The sequence below is a fragment of the Phocoena sinus genome, chromosome 11 (genome assembly GCF_008692025.1).
Source record: "Phocoena sinus isolate mPhoSin1 chromosome 11, mPhoSin1.pri, whole genome shotgun sequence".
NCBI classification, from domain to species: Eukaryota; Metazoa; Chordata; class Mammalia; order Artiodactyla; family Phocoenidae; genus Phocoena; species Phocoena sinus.
This window is the reverse complement of record NC_045773.1, coordinates 102,465,558-102,483,659: the sequence shown is the minus strand read 5'-3', so window position 1 is coordinate 102,483,659 and position 18,102 is coordinate 102,465,558. Positions and strand designations below refer to the sequence as shown.

The following is an 18,102-nucleotide window of genomic DNA, read 5'->3' as shown; positions in this document are numbered from 1 at the left end:
ACCCATATCTGAACCTACGTATGGTAAATAATTTCAGGTACTGATAAGGGCTGGAGTTTGGGACTGGGGCCTGGGGAGGCTCCCTTGAGGAGCTGGTGTTTGAGTGCAGTTCTGAATGAAGTGAAGGAGCGAATCACAGGAAGATCTGGAGGTAGAATGTTCCAGGCAGGGGAAACAGAGGGTAAAGGCAGGAATGGAACAGCAGGAAGACCCGAATGGCTGTGGTGGGATGAGCAAGGGGAAGGGGATGGAGGCGGATCTTACAGGTGTAGGAGCCAGGCTACAAGAGCTCCCGGCCCACAGACAGGACTTTGGGGGTTATTCTGAATGAGACGGAGGCCCCTGAGGGTGTGAGCAGGGAGTGCTGTGACCTGGCCTCTTAAGTGGTCTGCGCCGCGTATCGAATGACCACAGAGTCAGCAGCGGGAAACAACGCACATTCATCACGTCACGGTTTCCGTGGGGAGGGGTCTGGGGCACGGCTCAGCTGGGTCCTGTGCCCGGGGTCTCCCAGGACGCAGGGTACCGCTGGGCTGGGCTCTCACCTGGAGGCTTCGGACGCCTCAGGCTGCTGGCGGGATCACCTCCTGGGCCTGTGGGATTCAAGGCCCCTCGCGCCTTCTGAGTCAGCATGGGTGCAGAGGCTGCAGCGCAGACGGGCGGAGGCTACACACCGTGGCAGAGTCACTACACGGCCCCGCCCACACTTGGACAGGGTGAACGTGAACGTGGATGTCAGGAGGTGGCGGTCCAGGAAGCCACAGCGAAGTCCATCCACCGCACCTGACGTGTGCTCTGAGAGACCGTCTCAGGCTGAGGATGGAGAGGAGACTCCATCTATCTACAGGGCAGGGGTGGCGGGGCTTCAGTAGTCCGCAAGGCCTAGTGACAAAAGGCGGTCTTCGCTGGAAATTAGGAAATCATTCGGGATGTTTTTTTTCAACAAATATTTATTGAACCCACTACGTGAGGGGCATGGACTGGCTTGGGATTAAGTGAGGAAGTCAGATTTTCTCATTTTTGAGAAAACATTGACTTGAGAGGGCAAAGGGCAAGCGTTAGTTGACACTGGTTGAGGAGTACGTGGGAGGTGAGGATGTAGTGGACAGCCACTTGGGGTGTCTGCATAGAGCTCGGAGAGCCCGCAGGGCAGAGGGAGACGGAAGGGGCTGAGGGAGCCCAGAGTCAAGAGGGTGGTTTTGTGTATGTATTTTCTTTTTGTGTGTTTTTTCTTTCAGGCTGAAGGGTAGGAAGAGTGGAGGAGAAAGAGATCGAAGGTACAACAGTGGGACATTCCTGAGGAGAAGGGTAAGGTCCACGAAGGGAATTACCTTAAAAAAGGAGGGAAGACGTCTTTTTCTGAAACAGTCTCCATAGTTCTGCCTTTTCCAGAATGTCACGTAGCTGGAAAATACGGTACATAGCCTTTTCAGATTGGCTTCTTTCACTTAGTAGTACGCATTCGGGGTTTTTTCAATGTCTTTTCATGGCTTGATAGCTCACTACTTTTTTACTGCTGAATAATATTCCATTGTCCGGATGAACCGCAGTTTATTTATGCAGTCACCTGCTGAAGGGCATCTTGATTTTTGGCAAATTTTTGCAAGTATGAGTAAAGCTGCTATAAACTTCCGTGTGCAAGTTTTTGTGTGGACATAAGTTTTCAGCTTCTTTGGGTAAATACCAAGGATCATGGTTGGTGGACGGTACGGGAAGAGTATGAGGTAAGTGCAGTAGAATTAAGTTCCTTGAAAGTGAGACTGTGTTTTTTGTTAAGGAAGCATGACCGCACCAGAAAGAAAACAAATGGAGTTGAGGATATATGTGCAGATAAGTGACTCATCGCTGAGTTTAGGCTGAACAGGTTTAAAGGGAGGGCCTCACCTGAGAGGCCGGGTGCATGGACTGGGACGCACCTGGAGAGGGAAGCATGATTGCAGCTGCCCACTGGAGGGGCTGAAAGAGAAAGAGAAGGTGGTGGGAGACAGAAGTTTTTTAGTGCTGTTAGAAACTGTATTTTCCTTAAGAATAGATCAATTCTGCAGGAAGGAGACCTTCAGCACATGCAACCGAGGATGATAAAAGGAAGGGGGAGCACAGTCAAGTCCAAATAAGAAAGTACCTGTTGACCATCTGCTTTGTGCCCTGCTGTGTGCCCGCCTTTGGCGGGGGGGCGGACTTCTGGTTTATTTGGAAGCCACCACGTTTTCTAAGACTTGTGAGTCAAGAACTAAGCCAGAGTGTTGTGCCTGTGAGAACCCCTGTGTACAGGAGCAAGGACGGGGAGGACAGGCAACAGCGACGGGGTGAGCGGTGACGCTTCACGGGGCCGCTTCTCACACTTTTGCAGCCACCTTCCCCTCCCCCTGCTGTGCTCACATCTTGTGAGTGTGTATGTGTGTGTGTGTTTATCCCCCAAAACACAGGACCTGTGACCCCTGACATTTCGAGAAAACTTGCCAAGGCAATGAGGTGTCCAGTTTAAATTCAAGTGTTCTGGGGATTTCAGGACATGTGACCAATGTTCAACACGTTCATTTCCCATTCTGTCCCCCAAGGACACCCATTGTGAGTGGTGTCCTGGAGTTGTGACCACAGCGGCCCTGTGCCTCGTGAGGACACTCGAGGGAACTTCTGAACCATCGGGTGGGCATCACAGGAAGCTCGCGTCCCCTTATGCGGGCGAGCAGACCCCTGGGCCCCAGGTGAGGACAAGGTCACTGTTTCCCATAACGTTGTGTTTTTTTCAGGCTGTTTTCTGCTCAGATACTCCTGTGTCATTAATGTATGAGACCACAGAGCAAATGAACGCGGCCTTGTGTCTGACCCGACATCGAGGTGGGAGAGCTATAGCCGTCAGAGGAGACGCGTTCGTTTTGTTCTGTCCGGGGTTGACCCCGCCGGAAAAGGCCGTCCCTCTCTTTGTGTTCATTCCTTTTTCAGCTTGTCCTGTGTTTCTTATCAGTGTCTGCCAGCCTCGAGGATTAGTGGCCTAGAGTTCACCCTCACCGTCACCCTCTGCCTAAATTATTTATCTAACCATTTTGTATTGATAGTTTATGCTGGATAGGCAAGGGACTATTCCCTGCCCCCCGCCCCCAGAAGGATTTCCAAGGGGATGGGAGGAGACCTAGAAAAACACCAAAAAATTCTTTGACTTCTTCTTTGGACTTGGGTCACGCCTCAGGGCGGTGGTTTGGGTGGGGGCCGGGGGGATGGAGTGAGATGGAATGTAGACCAAGGCCTGGATCCAGATCTGAAATCACATATCTGGCTGTTCCTTTTATCTTTTCTTTGAGGCAAGACTTCACTTCTTTTCATGCCAACTCAGGCCAAACTTGTGGTCAGGTTCTGCCCATCAGGGGAGCTAGGATGAGAAGGAGGTGGCAGGCAGGTCCAGCTCCCACCAGGAAAGCCCCTTTTTCACGCCTCCTTGGCTTTCGCCTAGCACTCAACTTCTTCTAACCGGTGAAAACCGAAGCCGGTGTTCAAAAGAAAAGCACACATTTGGTACCTTGATTGGTGAGGTTCCTTCGCATCGTGTTATTCCCGGGGCGTTTGTCGAGGCTCCTGCTGAAGCCCGGTTCTTGCCCAGATGTGTTTCTTGTGCAAAGATGGCTGCCCTGACCCAGACCTGCTTCCAGAATGTGTGTCTCATCCCTGCCCTTGGCAAGCCTGCAGGTCCTCTTCTGGAGCCTCCTTGGAACCAGTTCTCCAGATTCTGGCTCATTCATTTCAAAGGCTGTTTACCTTATTTACTGAAATTGCATAGTTTTTTAAAAAACAATTTGAGCTTGTATATGAGTTCTTTAAAGAGAGGGGCTATGTCCTCTGCTAACTGAGATTTTGGCCTGTTGTTTAGGTTTTGATACACTTACTTGGAAATTGATTTTAAAAATTTCTTGATAATACCATAAAGACCCTAGTAAATAGCATTAAATTTAGCTTTTTACAAGAGATTTGTTGAAAAGTTGTTTAAGGTTTCAAGGGCAAGTTGTACTTATTAGGTATGTATCCTGTTGGCCTGATATAGGACAAAGTGCTGAGAATAAAAGATCCAAGGACAGGGCTTCCCTGGTGGCGCAGTGGTTGAGAGTACGCCTGCCGATGCAGGGGACACGGGTTCGTGCCCTGGTCCGGGAAGATCCCACATGCCGCGGAGCGGCTGGGCCCGTGAGCCATGGCCGCTGAGCCTGCGCGTCCGGAGCCTGTGTTCTGCAACGGGAGAGGCCACAACAGTGAGGGGCCCGCGTACAGCAAAAAAAAAAAAAAAAAAAAAAAAGATCCAAGGACATAACCAGACTTCCACTCCTGGGCATACGCCTCCAAAATGAGTACATAGTGTCCATCAAAGATGTGTGCAAGAATGTCCATGGCAGCATTTCTCTTCAAGCCACCACCTGGGTTCTAGATGTCAAACATCTGGTGACGGAGGAGTGTGGTGCAGCCGTTTAACCTACAGCAATGTGGTGGGGACTGGTCACAGCTTCACGGCACCACCTGGGGACCCGTGTTGAAGCGAAAGTGGGCATCTCCCAAGAGCACATGCTCTACGGCTCCACTTATACTAAGTTCAGAACAGGCATAACCCATCTATGGTGACAGAGGGCAGAAGAGCGCTGACCTCTGGGGTGTTGGCTGGGAAGGGCAGGGGTGGGCGTCTCTGGTCCTAGAAATGTGTCCATCTCGATCTGCTGGGGTTATACAGTGGGTGCACGTGTAAACACAGGCTGAGCCATACGGTAAGATGGGTGCATTTTCTACATGGAAATTATACCGCAATTAAATAGCTTAAAAGCAAAAGATGGACAATACAGAGTCCCTGACCTCAAGGAGCTAATAGTCTAGTGAGAGAGGAGAATGTGGAAGGGAATCATTCCCTGCCTTGTGCCGAGAGCTGCCCTAGAGGTTTGTAGGAGGAGCAGCAAAAGGACACAGGAGGCATCACCATCACCCTGACACTGCTCTCCAGATCGCCAGACCCAGAGCATATTTCCCGGCTCGTCTACTTTTCGGCCTCTCTGTGGCATTTGGCTTTGCAGCTGCATTCATTGTCAGGGACGCTCTCTTGCTCACGTAGCCTCGTGGCAACACCCCACGGATCCCCTTCTCCCTCTCGCCGTTCTGGTTCTTTTCCTTTCCAGCTCCTTCCCCAGGTCTTGTCGCCCTGAAGGGTCTGTCCGTGGCTCGCTCTCACCCTGGTCTCGGGGCAACCTCGTCCATCCAGGCCCACGGTTTTGGCTGCCCTCCTCCCCCTGTGTCGCTGACCCCTAATTTGGTGTCTCCAGCCCACATTTTCCTCCCCACCTTCAGAGCTGTGTACGGATGTGCCAGCTGGACACCCCCCACTGGGTGTCCTGCAGAAGCTCACATGTAACATCCCCAAACCGCGTTCTTCCTCCGCCTCTCCTCCCAGTTGCCCCTCCTTCTGTTTTCCCTCATCCAGGAAATGGCCTCTGGGTGCAACCCTGCCTTTTCTCCCAGGCTCGGTTAGAGGATCTCTGTCTGCGCGTCCATCTCCCTGGCACACACGGTTCACGCTCAGTCAAAGCTGCTGTGTACCCGCCTCCAGGAAGCCCACCTGGGTTAATGCTTGGTGGAGCCTGATTAGGCCTACCATGCTGTTTTTTTCTGACCGGACTTACCCTTGCTCCACAGCCTTCCTGCCTCCCCCCAGTGCTGTCTGATCGCGGATATCCTGGGTCCTGTGTTCCTTCCGTCAAGTGTCAGAACCGCAGTTACTGACTTGAGCAAAAGGAGGATGCGCTGAAAGAGCTGGATTTGACCTTGGCGTAACTGAGTCCAGGGGCTTTGACTTGGTCTCTGCCCCTCACTGTGCTCTGGCCCTCAGACCTGCTCTCCTGCCTGCTGGCCTCACTCTCAGGGGGCCACGGAAGGCTCTGATGCTCCATGACACTGTGGTTGGTACTTCTCTCCATGCCTCTTCACTACACCTCCCAGAGAGTCTCTCTGGCCTTACTTGGCCCATGAGCTCCCCTGGGCTGACCCCTGAACAGGGGATGAGGCTCCAGGGTCCAGACCAGTGCCCACACCCACCTCGGGAGCTGGCCGCGGAGCTGCTGTCAGAGGAGGGAAGGAGCGCTGACAGCCCCCCACCAAGTCCCCTGCAGGGAGGGGCTGGCGGCCGCCCTGCATTGGCAGCAGCACCGTGAGCTGAGCCTCACCGGCCTCCCTCCCGGGCTGCAGTTCAGCCTCCCAGTCACTCCACCCATCACTCACTCTCCCTCAGCCACGCAGTTCCTAGGACGGGTCGTTGTCAGGGACACAGCAATCAAAGAGAGGGACCCTGTGAGCCTGTACTTTCAGTTTGCTCTCTGCCCTTACCCGCCGCCCCCCGCCCCCCCCCAGCCCTGTCCCCTGTCTCGGGAGCGAGGAAGGGAGATGCAGCCGCCGGCCCGGGCCGGTCGCTGTAAACCATTGGTCAGCCGCGCAGAATGATGCTCCCGAGGGGCGGGGCTCCCGGAGCTCACCTCAGGCAGCCTCCTTACTCTGCACGTACCTGGCCCAGGCTCCGGCCCCGCCCCTGCACCCCTTCAGGCCGGGAGCGGAAGGGGTGTTTGGAGAAAAGAAAGAGCTGCTGCCCTACAGCCGACGCCCTACAGCTGATGCCAAGATGAGTCAGGACGGTGCACGGAGCTCTGGGGGCCAGGCCGCCACCCCTGCATGTGTTCCTTTGTGGCCTCCTGGTCTGATGGAACATCGTCCAGGTCCTATAGTCCTGGCGCCGTCCCTGAGGTACCTCGTGCGCATACACCTGCGCTTGACCCCGCCATGGGCCTCGACCTTCCATCAGTAGAATGAGAAGCAGGGACACCAACAGTCCTTTTAACTCAAAAAGTTTCTCTGATCCTGGGGTATTTCACCTGGGGAGAAAAACCACCACACACGCAACAATACAATCCTATATTCTGGAGTTGATTTGATAAAAATCACCATACACCATTGAAACTCTCCAGTAATTTACTAGTAATGCATTTCCTGATGAGGGGAGGGAAGGCCGTGGTTTCTTTCTGTTCTACTGGTTCAATGTGTGCCGTTCCCTAAAATCAACTTGGTACAAAGCCGCTGAAAGTTTTATGTGGTCTTAGCACACACCACACCTAAACTCAGCGGGACATTGTTTCCTTGTTACAGGGCACGTAACAGAGAGCCCCAAATAATGGCTCAGCTGTCCAGCGTACACTTACTGGATCAGCAAAGTTAACAAATGATATCTTATTCCTGGCCGCTTCTGCTGAAATGCGATCCTTCCAAAGGCGAATAAACTGTTCCCACTCGGTGACCTTCCTCCTTTCAGGGAATGAACATATTTGCTTCTCTCCAGCGAGGCCTTTTCCCCTCCCCACAGAATAAACCAAAACATCTGGAGAAGCTGTGGGATCTCTTTCAAGAAGATTACACGTTCTTTTCGGCTCTGACTTTTCTGGGAGGTGAATCTTGACGATGTGAAATTAGAAGCTGGTGTTCGGGCTTCACAGGAGACCAGCCGGACCGTCCCCGGGAAACTGGCCCGTCTCTCTCTCTCTTCTTCTCACTCTTCCCTTGTGATATTTCCCTGACCCTTGAGAACACGAGGCGCAAAGAAGCTGCCCCCTCCCTTCTGCCTCCCTGGGAGGGAGCGGCCGCCTGGGAGGGACCTGTCATTGCTGACACCCTCTGCCTGTCCTCTGGGCGCCACCTGAGGCCCGGACTGCTGGTCGCTGGGCAGGTCTGGTCTCGGCACTGGACACCCCTCAAGGCCACCGAGCTCCTACCTCTGATGGGAGTAAGTTACGGCCTTGAGGCAGGCGGACCAGCTCTGTCCCGTTCGAAGTGAGGGGCTTTGCAAGTGCTGGCGTGTCATCCCTCATCATCCCCTAATTGTGTCGTGCGTGACGGGCAGGGGGTCGTTGGAGACAAGGCACGGGGACCACCTTCAGGCTGAGAGGGAGGATGGGGCCCGGCTGTAGGGCAGCCTAGGGAGGAGTTGGCTGCCCCTCAAGGCTCTGCCCTCTTTGCTCCCAGCTGGAAGCTGCCGGTGAGGCTCTCCAAATCCAGCTTTCACTGACATCTGGTCAGAGAGAAAAAAGGTGGGGTGAACGGTCGGTCACCCGGGTGCCAATGGCGACAAGCATTTTGACCACTGCGGGAGCCGAGCCGAGGGTGTGGGTCCTGAGTCACGGGCGCTGGGAGGATGGGTGTTTGGGGAGACGACATACCTTCCCCCAGGGTATGGGCAGCGGGGGCTGTGTGTGTGTTTGGAATAAAGAGAGCGATGGGAAGACCAATAATCGGGGTGGAGGAAGGTCTAAAGAGCCTGCCTTGTGTGCGCTGGCGGGCTCGCTATATATAGGTGGAATGCGAAACGCTGTTTACACAGCTCTTATTTCCACGTATTAAGAACGCGGAGCTCAACGGGGCTCCCTTCTTCTTGGCTACAAACCACTTCTTTAAGATGGACCCTTAGACTTTGGAGGAAGCCGCTTTCCACCAGGCCTGGTGGGGCTGGAGCAGCGCGTGGCACCAGCTGAGCAAACGAACCTGAGAAAGAGAACTTGGGTGCACTGGAGTTAGCGCCCCGGGCTGGAGGGCTCTCTCCCTCCCCTCCCGCTTGGCCGCATCCCTTCCCAGTCTCCGGGGTGGCATGGGGATGGGGGCTTCCTCAGAGGAGGTCCTCAGGTAGGGGATGGGGCCTGGCTGCCCTGCAGCGCATTGAGTGTGAGAGATTTACAGTCTTCTACTCCTGACTTTTGTTTAATGGAAACCAGAGGTATAAAAACTAGGCAGCAAGTAACACCATAGCAGGAAATAAAAGGGGTGGGAGGGGGAGAAAAGGGTGCATTTGAATGGGGCGCAGTCTTTATCAGCCCCCCTGCATGCAGGTGATGTGGCCTCTGGCGCCCGATGGGGGTTGCAGAGCTGTCTCTGGAGGGTCACCCGATCTAGAAATCCTGAGAAAGATGTGGCCTTTGGTAAAATCCCAAACGGGCTTTGTCAAGATTTTTCCTCTTTTGCTTGGAAATCTTTATTCTAAGAAACATTTCATACATTTGTTTCTGGTTTGTTTTATATTTTCCTGGAACTAGTTGGGTTAAAAAAGTACTTGAGGCCTGAAAAGCCCTTTATGGTGTGTGCATGTAAAGGTGTCTCTGTGTGTGAAATACAAGATATTCATACTTTTTTTTTCAGGGAACTAGCAAGCTGAGCAAAAGCTGATGTTCTGAACCTTTATCCATGGTTTCCAAGTGGCTGTTTTTTCCCCAACGATTCCTGATCCTTCCTGAGGACAGAACTCTCACTTTTCAATACAACTCCCTACACGGAAGAGTAAATCCTGCTTTTAGAGCCTTAGGTATTTCTTCCCTTTTTTCCACACTCACACCTGGGTTCTGATTCATCAGCTAAATTCAGGTGGAAGAAATCAGATGCTTATAAAAATATTCTAAAAAGTCACGCCTAACCTTTAAGGGGAAAGGGCTAGATGTTTCATTAAACATTTATCACTTTTTGGGCGGGAAATAAACTTTATTTTCCTCTCTTGGGGAATTACCCAGAAGCAATAAAATGCTGTTTTATAACTGAATATCCCAGTTTACATCTTGTGGAACGAAGCAAAATAAATATAAACTTTAAAAATAAGGTCATGGCCCATATATTTTAAAAAGCGTTGTCACCATGGGCCAACACAGCTCAAATGTGTTTCTTTCATGTTTAACTGCATGGGGGTGCACAGAGTTCCCCCCCCAATATCAGTCTTGTTTCTCAATTAACTGATTTCTGCTGTAGTGTTTGATTAGGAAAAAAAAGGAGTAGTGATGGAATCTTATGTCTTATTTAAAAGATAAAACATTATCAAAATCTGAGAATAATTCCTGGGAATGAATTCCTTTTCTCCCTTCTCCACGTGATCCTTCAAAATTTTCTTTGGTGGCTTTACTTTTGTTTATTTTCAAGTTTCACTTTCTCTTGGATTTTATATGCACCTTCTCTGTGAAGAGTTCGTCCTAGTTTAAATGCCTTCTCCCTGCATATTCAAGTATTAGGAAGGAAATGGTATGGGGCCTGGGATTTGCTCCCAAACAATGCGTGGGGGGTGGGGGGGAGTGAAGGAGGGGATGCCGGAGAGGGTGCAGGTGAAACCAGCTTGGTTGTGAGCTGATCATCATTGAAGCTGCATGTGGGGCACACGGAGGTTTATGACATTATTCTCTTTGGAATGTGCTTGAAATTTTCCATAAAAAAGTTTTCCTCAATTCTCGCCAGTCTTCACGTTTCTCTTTTACTGGACTCTGGGTTGTCAATCCATGTTTCCCTCCTTGAGACCCCAAATGTTTATTCTGGAGAGGACACCACTTCGCCCAGTTGACTGGCTCTGATGATGGGATTTTTGGAGATCTTTCTGAAGAGATTGTGAGTGGAAGGCTGTCCTATGGCTGTTTCTCAAATCCAGACTCCTCTAGAGCAGGTGGGCGAGCTCTCAGCTGTCGTAGGGCATCTGTCTAAAGCACCTACTTAAAACTTGTAACACATTGCAACAGGCATCTTGATACAGCCCCTGTTTGACACGGAGGCAGAGGAACTCCAAAGGGAAGAGTTTGAACTCTGTCCACAATGGGGGATTGGATACGTTCAGAGAAAGCTCATGGGATGTCCGAGTGAGGGCCTCACCCACTGGGGCCAGGAGGCAGAGATGGACTTGAACCTCTGAAAGTCTTTCTACTTTACCAGGCTCCTCAGAGCACAACAAAACTTGCTTTTATTCTCTCTCTATAAGGGTAGGATGGATAACTAATAAAATCATAGGTAGATAATGGTATCATCAGAATTCCACATTGCTTCAGTAGGCAAGAATCATGAACTAGAGGCAACAAGGTAAACTATAGGATTAATGGTTCTACGTCCTGCATTTGGGTGAGAAGGACCAATGGAAGTTGTGTAGCAGAGACCTGACATTAGACACATACAAAAGGCCTGGGATCTCAGAGAATCTGGTCTGAGCCACAGTGAAATGCAGTTACTGAAAAAGCCAACACTCTTCAAATTGCGTGAATGCATTTATAGCATCCACACTGAGGGAGGTGGTAGTTCCCTATCAGGGTGCCACACTCTAAGAAAGGGATTAAAGCACTGGGGATCCAGAAGCAAGTGAGTAGGATGGGAAGGAGGCTGGAAGTCACCATCTACAGGATCATGAAAGAAAACAGAAGTAGCTATAGGGTTACAGCTTTCTAGATGGAGGACAGAAGGGGCCCCGGGAAGCTGGGAGGTACTCACAGGGCACAGAGAGAGAAGTTTGGGAAAGCAACCTCGTAACGCTGTTGATGAAATCCTGGGCTCACCCCCGAGCTGCACCGGAATGAATTGCATTCTGATCAGCACATGAAGGACTTTGAGAACTGATTTAATACGTAGACCACGCAGGTCCCAGGCCAGCCACTGAGCACCAAATGTATGGGGCAGCTCCAAATAACACTACAAAGGCTTTGGACAGTGACCTGAACTGACGACCACGAAGACGGTGGGTGGGAACTTGCAGCCTGAACCTACCCGGGTTGACTGTCTGCTAAAACAACAGTATCAATAGTTTCTGTATATTTTAACCAGACCCAGAGTCTCATAACGTAATAGTCAAAATGTGAGCCAGAATTACGTGGCATAGAAAGAATTAGAAAAATATCAACTGGCGTGGCAAAAGGCAGTCAACAGACACCAATAAGGTGACACAGATGTTGGAATCGTATGACAAAGATATTAGAGAAACTTATGAAAATGTTCCGAAAACAATTGTGAACACAGTTCAAAGAAATGGAAAGAACTGCAAAGTGAAATAGCTGAAATAAAAAACTCACTGGACGGGCTTATTAAGATAATTTGTTCCTAAGATAATTATTAATTATAAGTGTATATTAGTTTTGTTTTTTTTTTAATTTTTTGCGGTACGCGGGCCTCTCACCGCCGTGGCCTCTCCCGTTGTGGAGCACAGTCTCCGGATTTGCAGGCCCAGCGGCCACGGCCCATGGGCCCAGCCGCTCCGCGGTATGTGGGATCCTCCCGGACTGGGGCACGAACCTGTGCCCCCTGCATCGGCAGGCGGACTCTCAACCACTGCGCCACCAGGGAAGCCCTATAATTTATTTTTTTAAACAATGACTCTTGTTAATGTTTGCAAACTCCTGAAAATTTAACAGTCAGCTCTTGTGAGCCGATACAAGCCAGCTCATAGCACAACTGTCTACCGTGAACAGTCTGTGTCAGCGAACAGTAAAATAGTCTTCACTGTAGGACCCGCTAGAGAATTTAATGTAGAGACAGACACTGTGAAACACCAAGTGGGGGATGAACGTGCATTTCTAAGTAGAGTTGACTTGTGTCTGGGGAATGAACGTACTTTGGGAAATGCTGACCTAAACAAACAACTAACCCCACAGTGCTCTAACCCCACACTCCCCGGCTGCGTTCTCCTCTCTCTCTGGCTCTGCAGGCACCTAAACCCTGCCATCCACCCCAGCCCCGGACCTTTAATCTTTTCTGTGTCTTCTTTCTACACGCTCCTCTGTAACTCATCTCTTGGCACAAAGCAAGCCCTCGTTACTGTTTTTTTCATAGACAGCAGCCAAGTTTAAAATTTGGACTTAACCGATAACAATTTTCTCCCATTGCTTTTTCCCAGATTTAAGGGAGAACCTCAAAACTGTCTCTCACAGTATCCGTATGCTTTGCAGCTACTAAATCACAGACAAGATGGAGACCGTCTCGTAAGCTGGGCAAGGCAAACCTCTGGGAGTGTGTCAGACGGCAGTTCCCTTCCTGGTGGCCAGCTGGTTGGTCCTCAGATCTCTGTGTTGACCTTCCTCCCACCGGAAACCCTGGTTAACAGGAGTGGGAAGAGCCAAAAGTCCGAGATGATGGGATTTCCCCCTCGGTTCTCGGATGGACGATCCATCACAGGCCATCGTCTGCACCCCTGGGTCTTGTTTGGGAAACGCTACTTTTTATTACTTTAGAATATGTTTAGGTCCATGAATATCATCCCGAACTACAGGAATTTGACTCGATAGAAATTTCTCTTCATTCGCACACAGGTGTTTCACCCGTGTTGGCAATTTTCCTGAAGAAAAATGTTGCCCGTGGTGGAGCGGGAGTGTCATGCGATGTTGCCGGCATTTCAGTGACAGATGACGCGCTAGAGCAAAGCTGCTGTCCAGGGGGTGTGGGCCCCCCTCGCTGTGGCCGGGTGTGCGGACTCTGAGAGCAGTTGGGGCCTGGGGCGTGAGGGGCTGGCGGGGAAGAGTTTGAAAACCTGCCTATCCCTCTTTGGGAACCAGTATTTAAACTTAGACTGGTTGGAATAATCAAATTCGGAGCAGAAGCTGACACCACAAGACACCATCCATCCACTCCTTTTGTGGGCACTTTAAAGTAGTAATTTAGACTTTGGCAAATTGGTGTTAAGGCAGATTTGTTAACACACTTGCGGATTACCAAGATCAGGTGGTTGGCTTGCTTTCTGCTCGCTTGTTCAAGAGGGTGGGATTGTCTGCACACACAGTGTAGTTCATCAGAGTCAGCATCGGGTCTCTCTTCTGTAAACAGTAACGCACTTCCTTCCTTTAGACGTGCTGGGTATTTTGGAATATGTAGATTAATTTACTTTTTTAACTACTTCTAAAATTTGTGGTCTCATCAGAGGGACAAATAAGTTCCAGCATTTTTCCCTCCTTCTTTGTGCCTTTAACTCCTAAGATAGAGCTTGTCTGGCTGCCTTGTCCAATCAGAAACACTGTTCTCAGCGGTCACGTTTTTGATCACTTCTATCTGTAATACTAATCATAGTTTCAAGATCTGGGACTCCAGTTAGTCATAAAGAGATCATCTAGGCTGCAGAGGGTAGAAATAATAGATGTATCAGGTATTCTAATTATTTGCCAGTCTTAATGGGCAAAATATAACTATTTTTATTTCAACCAGCTTCAGCGTTGCTAATGGTTTGCAAACACATCGCATACCTGTGTTCACATTGGTACATCAGCTACGTGACCAAAGTGTACCCCCATGAAAATGAATAAAATCAATGTAATCCTTTTGAAAAGAAAGAACGGCAAATCTTACCCCGCGGGGCTTCCCTGGTGGTGCAGTGGTTGAGAATCTGCCTGCCAATGTAGGGGACGACACGGGTTCGAGCCCTGGTCTGGGAAGATCCCACATGCTGCGGAGCAACTAGGCCCGTGAGCCACAGCTACTGAGCCTGCGCGTCTGGAGCTTGTTCTCCGCAACAAGAGAGGCCGTGACAGTGAGAGAGGCCCGTGCACCGCGATGAAGAGTGGTCTCCGCTCGCCGCAACTACAGAAAGCCCTCGTACAGCAACGAAGACCCAACACAGCCAAAAATAAAATAAAATAAATAAATAAATAAAAATTTTTAAAAAAAACAAAAAACATGGCTGCTTCCAGGAGAGAGAAAGCAGAGCAGGGATCCAGGGCATGTTTAAAAAAAAAAAAATCTTACCCCGCTTATTGTACACAGTGTTTGGCTTAACTCAATAATAGATATATAATTTGTGATGGGTTAAAAATGAAGTTATCTTTCTTATAAAGATGGTTGTATTGCTGCTGTTACTGTTAAGAGCTAAGGAAAATCTTCCCTTTCACGTTTGCAGAGTTACACGTACCCCTTTAATCTGTGGTATCAGCGTTTGTCCAAAAGCAGTTGTTTTTGAGAGAGGATGGTCCAGGCGAGGCAAAAGGAAAACAAAATTATTTTAAAAAGAAAAACATGAATCTGAGCTGTATATTTAAAACAGAGAAATTAGCACTTTCCAAGATAAATGAAAAAGAGCTTATCTTATTTTTCTCAGAAAGAGAAGATTTGAAAGCTAATCCATTTATGATTTTAAAGTCATAAATGGATTGGTAAAATAGTGATAGATTCAGTGTGTATTTTATAGTAGCGCGGAATTTAAAAAATAGGAACTCCTACAATATTATTTCACCCAAAGCATAATAAATACAGAGAGGAAGGTCACTGGAGTTGATGATTTATAAAATACTGTAGCTCAAGAGACCTCTAACATGGTGAGGAAAAGCTTGAAAAGGGCCTCATTCTGCGCAGCGTTTGAATCATACCCTTACACCAATTAATACGAAGACGAATCAAGGGAGGCCAGCTGTGCCTTTTTTCTTTCGGGTCAAGGAAGTCACTGAGATATAATTTCGTGTCCTACTTTGAGAATTTGGAATCAGTGTTATCCTGATTGAGGCCGTGTTTTGATGGATTATCCTGGGAAAGGAGAGTTGCCACAGTGTGCGGCCAATTCAATTCCTCAGGAAAGCGACGCCATGGTTTCGTATATCTCCCGTGAAGTCCACGCCGGGGAAAGGAAACCTGAGTGCGAGGCTGGACCCAGGTGCTGGGTTTCTGGGAGCCAGGGCCTCACCTGACAGGTAGACACTAGTGCGTTCAAGTGATAGATCAGACTGTGAACTTCTCTTGGGCAGGGACCGAGGGGCATCAGACAGGAAGAAAAGATTCTAAGTAGAATCAAGCTTCACACTTCTCAACCGTATCCAAGTCACACGTGTTCTCTTCAGTTCCTTGCCCTGAGGACCGGCCTTCAGGGACTTGAGTCCAAGCCTAAAGCCCTCTAAAGGGTCCCCTGACTTCACCATCTGAGACCGGCCAGGACTGGTCGAGGTGTCCTCTCCTACTTCAGGGAGCTCAAATGCGCTTACTTTTGCTTAATTAACAGTAACTAGACTGGTGGTCTTTCAGGGGCTTCGGCATTCATCGTTACACGGTGTTTCTGATCTCTTCAGTTTATGCTCCACTTGTCTGCTGAGCAGCCGCTAGCTCTCTGGATGTAGCTGGGCGCGTATTTTCTGAGTGAGTGTTGACCCCAGCAGCGCGGCGGGCGTGGTGCCTTGGGGATAGCCGTTGTTTGCTCCCGCTGTCTGAAGCTGTACGGAGCGTCCCCAGTGCCTGGCTGGCTCCCGCTGTCGTGGCTGCTGGGGCCAGCCAGCCTCTGTCCCTTTCCAGGGCAGGGACCCTACTTGCTAAGCGTCCCACACCACCTGCTTAGCTTTGATCCTGGAAAAAACCAGGAAGCCGCTAGAGCTGTATGTATTCTGCTCAGATGACCAGGATGAAGCAGAGTTAACAAGGAACAGATGCCCAGTCGAGGAATACACCGAGCGGCTGGGCGTGCGGACCCTCATGTTTACACCTGGCTTTGGTGTGTCTGGGGCTGAATCCTGTTGTCAGCTGTCAGCCTGTCTTCACAGCAACGCTGAGTTTTCCATCAAGCAGGATGTTAGATTAGCCAAGACATCCCCACCCAGCTTTTGATAGCAGAAGAGGTTGGGAGAGGGAAGAAAACCTGTCTCCTACTTCTCCCAAAGCTGAGGAGCTGGCAAGTGTGTCACTCTTTGTAAATCCATAGACTTCTCTTTACATTTTCATGCAACACAGACAAATGGGATTTTAGATCTGAAGTTCCAGAGAGACTGCTTAGCAGGGTCGTTCTCAGCTTAGGTCATGCCCCTGGTGTCTAGGGAGAAGGGCTGTCAGGTTTAGCAAATAAAACTACAGGAAATACAGTGAAACTTGAATTTCAGATAAACAACAAATAATTCTTTAAGTATATCCCAAATATTGCATGGGACATACACTAAAACATGACTTGTTGTTTATCTGAAATCCAAGTTTAAGTGCATGTCCTGTGTTTTATCTTGCAGCCCTCCTAGGGGTTCATGAAATGGGCCTGGATTACAATCTGCATGTAGTTCTGGAGTCTTTGGGGCGCGCTATGACAGCCTACGCTTCCCAGAATGATCTATCAGTTTGCTTAGGTGACACGGGGAGAGAATCTGGCAGTGAGAAACTACAGCAAAAGGTATTTTCGTGTAGAAGCAGCAATCTGCTGTGGGAAAGGAAAAGGCAAGTATGAATCTGGGTCTTTGGAGTTCAGGCTTCAGGGAGGGGAAGTGCCTCGCAGAGATCTGATGTGTAGTGGTTGAAAATAATATTCAGCTGTCACAACTCGGTTTAAAACTGTGTCTTTCTATCATTCTTGCCAGGCTCACACCCTGTGAAAGTCAGGCAGGGAGTATATTCTATGACACCAGGCTGATTGCGGCCAGATGTTAATCTCGCTGTTTACTCTAATTTATTGCTGTTATATTATCTTTTTACTGCAGAACAGTGACATGTAATGAAGCTCTTAATACACAGTAGTCAAAATCGGCAAATTACGAGGTCTGGGAAGCTTATGTTCATCTTGAAAGTTTTTTTCAATACCTTCCCCCCTTTTCTAAAATCCACTCATTTATCTTATAGCTAAGAGGCCTGCATTCACGCTCTGAAAAAACATCCCCGACTCCTGGGGAAAATACGTTGATGTAGTTATTGTTTTTGTCATCGGACATCACGTTCCCATTACGACGGGAAAGAGCCCTCCCCGCCGAAGGGGAGCTTCCCGGAGCGCGAGCTTGCTGCAGAAACACGTCAAGTCCCACAGCGCCCCCGGCTGGCCGGCAGAGGGAGTGCGCACCTGTGGGAAGCTGCAGGAAGGAGGACGGCCGCCCGCACCGGCAGATTCCTTTGCTGGTCCAAGCACAGGCGATGGGGGTTCGAACATAAGTGGGTGGTTGGAATCTGGCCATTTTGAGGAAGAATAGCAAAGACGTCATAAAGAAGTGTCCATGACTCTAGACGGTAAATAAGAACGAAACTCTGAATCGTCCGAAAGTGAGTATTTCAGTATGACGTCGTTGCACAGCCTTGGAGGCTTTCCCCTCTCCTTTGCGTTGGGAGAGATGCTCGCAGACAAAGAAAGTTAAAATCTCGGGCACAGTTCTCAAAAGAGGGAGAGGTGGCTGGATCCGGCGCCGACCCTGTAAGCGCAGGCAGGGTTTCAGTTTGCTCGGGGGCTGCAGGCGCCTGGGTGGCAGGTGCTGTGGCTGCAGCCCCCGGAGGGCGGCAGGCGTCCACTTGCTCTGCGCTGAGAGCGCCTGCGATGTCAGCAGGCCTTCGGTACGTGCGGCCAGCGCCGTGGCCCACGTCCCCTCTCCTCTCGAGCGTCTCGGCGTCAGGGGTGGGCGGCGGGTC

General features: G+C 49.9%; 1 long non-coding RNA gene across 2 annotated transcripts in view; it reads left to right on the top strand.

Annotated features, from left to right (window-relative positions):
* LOC116762769 overlaps positions 1-18,102 on the top strand; it is a 124,376-nt gene that overhangs the window by 88,325 nt on the left and 17,949 nt on the right. The window contains exon 4 of one of the 2 annotated variants that reach the window (XR_004352339.1): positions 1,239-1,308. This is a non-coding gene — a long non-coding RNA (uncharacterized LOC116762769). Of the gene's footprint in view, positions 1-1,238; positions 1,587-18,102 lie in introns of those variants that run through there. The other variant, XR_004352338.1, reaches the window with a different exon arrangement.